The sequence below is a fragment of the Suncus etruscus genome, chromosome 10 (assembly GCF_024139225.1).
Source record: "Suncus etruscus isolate mSunEtr1 chromosome 10, mSunEtr1.pri.cur, whole genome shotgun sequence".
Classification (NCBI taxonomy): domain Eukaryota; kingdom Metazoa; phylum Chordata; class Mammalia; order Eulipotyphla; family Soricidae; genus Suncus; species Suncus etruscus.
In genome coordinates, this window is record NC_064857.1 from 51,386,989 (window position 1) to 51,390,099 (window position 3,111).

Genomic DNA, 3,111 nt, shown 5'->3' on the forward strand with positions numbered 1-3,111 from the left:
CCCTATTCCTCTAGTCTGAGCGGGGAGACCAGGATCCACAGAACCAGCCTCCACCACCACCCCCACCAAGGGGTACAGCTAGGGAGGAGTAGATACAGGTGTGCACACGGAAGGGAGTCTGCCCCAGCTGGTGTTGGGATGCAGGATTTATATAGCCAGGGAGCGCTGGAGCTACACCTGACCCCCTTAACTCGCCCATATAGTGTCTGTTCCCCGTGCTGTGGGTGGGTGGGCCCACAGCCTTGTGTTTTTCTAGGAACAAATGTGCCCGCCCTGCTGGGTCTTGTTTTCATGCTGGCCAGGGACTGTCCAGCGCTGGGCGTCCACCTCGAGACACCAAGTCCCCGTGACAGTTCAGAACCCCCCTCCACCCCGTTTCCGGGTCACGCTGAATCATTCTCCAGTTAGGACCTGAGAGTGGGTGGCCAGGAGCCTCCGACCCTGACCCTGGTGTGTGCGTCAGTGCAACTGCACATGTGGCTGCACCAATAAAATTGTGCGTATGTGCAACTGCAGTGTACGTGCATTGATGCGACAGTGCTCATGTGAGACACTGCTGTGTGCATGCATGTTGTTGCAGCAGCACACGAGTCTGCACTCATGTATCCAGACTTGCGTCCCACAGCCCAGGGTGGAGATGCGAGAGCAGGTGGAACCGAGTCCAGGTACTCGAGGTCTTGATCTCTGCAAGCAAGAGCTTCAGGGTAAAGCCGCCTGGGGGCCCACAGATGTCTCCCACAGCCACTGGGCAGAGCCTGTGCTGAGACACTGGAAAAGGGAAACTAGGGTGCACAGGGAAACAACTCGAGCCTCCTTTTTTAACCACCTCCCCATGCCTTCAAGGGGCATTTTCAGAGCTCCTTTGCCAGTCCCTGTGTCCCTGTGGGCCCTTGGGTCATAAGGTGCAGAAATAGCTCATCAGCTGACCCTGAGAACACTTAAGGCTGGAAAACTGATGAGGCTCCATGCAGGTGCAGCTGGATCCAGGACCTACCTAGGCCTCCTGTGTTCTTGGACTGTCTCCTCTCCCTACCCTGCACCCGGCCCGGAACCTCCCTTCTCAGGCACTGTGCCTGCTGCCGGGCCGCCATGGGTTTGTCCCTGGTGCTTGTGATGGGCCTGAACATGCTGGGGGCGGGGAGGGGGGCTCTGGGGAACGCCCATGTCTCTCCCTAGCCAGTCACCCGCCTTCTCCCCCAGCAGTCCTGGTCCCAGTGGCGCCTGCTGGAGGCTGCTCAGGCGGGTGTGGCGGTAGCAGCCTGCCCAGGAGTCCCGGCTGGTGGCTGAGGTGGGACATGGTGTCCTCATCTCTGTCCTAGACACAGCTGCTCAGGCACGGCCAGTTGGCAGCCAGGGGCTCCCCACGGATGGTGGAAACAGAGCCCTCGCCCAGGCCCCACTGGCTTCAGACGGCAGAGTGGAGGAATATAGGGGGCAGAAAGTAATGTGGACATGTTTGTGAGTGTGAGCATATGTGGGGGACTCAGGTGAGTGACCCTGACAGCAGAGTCCACAGCCTTCAGCTCCCCAAGTCTGCATGCCGGAGCGATAGCATGGGGCCACAGCAATATCACAGTGGCAGGTTGTTTGCCTTGTATGCGGCTGACCAGGGACAGACCCAGGTACGATTCCTGGCATCCCATATGGTCCCCCAAGCCTGCCAGGGGCAATTTCTGAGCACCACCAGATATGGTGCCCCACAAAGGGGGGAAGGAGCAATAGATAGCACAGCAGGGGAGGGGGCTCTTGTTTTACACGAGGCTAGCCTGGGTTCTATCCCTGGCACCCCCATAGGGTCTCCCAAGCACTACCAGGAGTGAGTCTTGATCATGGTGTCATACTAACCCTGGGGTCTCTCGCTCTCCCTGGTACTGTGCCTGTAAGATCCAGTGGGAGCCTCAAAGCCAGGCCAGCCCTGCACTGACCGGGTCAGACTGTCCTAGTGCAGTCCTAGTCAGACTGGTCTCAGGGGAGCAGGGAGGGGCTATGGCCGGGCATGGGAGGAGAACATCTAGGGGTCCTCTGAGCTCCCAGCCTCGCCCCACACCCTGTGAAAGGATGTTTATTCCACTCACAGTGTCTGTTCACAGCTGTGGGTGCAGCTGTCGGGGCCCCGCCCCACAGTCTGGCAGCTGACTGAGCTACTGGGGGTGGCCCAATCCCCCTAAACCCCCTCAGTCTCCATGTCCTTCCTAATGGGGCTGCCACCAATTTCCAGGAGGCTGGAATGGTGAGCACCTGTGCCTGCAGCTGACCTCATCACCCCTTTACGACTTTTAGACTTTGGGGGGGGTGGAGGGGTGCAGCGGGATCTGAGGTTGCACAAGTTGTTTTTATTCCCTTGCCTCTGGAGACAGCCGCATCCCAGTTCCACATGCCTGCTGCTGCGGCAGCTGCTGGGGAGAAGGGAGGGCATAGCCCCCCCCCCCAGTTACAACAACCCAATCCCTCACTCTCACTGGAACAGCCTGAGAAAAAGGGCTGCGTCCTGACGCCCCAAAAGGTAAAGTTCCTGCCTCAAAGTTATGGCTGGGCCCTGCCAAAGTGGAGGTGAAAGGAACAGGTCTACCATCCTCAGGCCTCGCTCTGCCCTCCCCCACCCAGATGCCCCCTAGAATGTGGCTCCCACAGTCCCTGCAGAGGGGGCCATAGCACCAACCCCTTGTCCGGTGCATCTGTAAACTTTAATTCTGTACAGCAGATAATCAAACAGTCCAGCAACTTGGGGTTCCCTGCGGAGCAGACACACAGACCCCCTGAGCTGCCCACTGCTCCAGGCTCACCCTGCAGAGAACTAAATACATTTATGTCTGACCAACAACAGGTCCCCTCGGTGGCCCAGGGGGACAGGCTCTGCAGGCCATGCCAATTCCCCACTGGGCGCAGTGCCCAAGGACCTCAGGGAAGAATAGATTGGCTCCCAGGGCAGAGCTCAGCCAGGCAAACTGGTGTGTGGGGTGCCACTCCATCTCTGCTGAGGACCGACCCGGTCCCGTGTCCTGCCGGGTCCATGTCCTGGCCCTATGTCATGGTCTGTATCCTGGTCGTGTTCTGGTCTCTGTCCTAGTCCCGTGTCCTGGCGTTGTGTCCCGCCCCATGTCCGACCCCCAA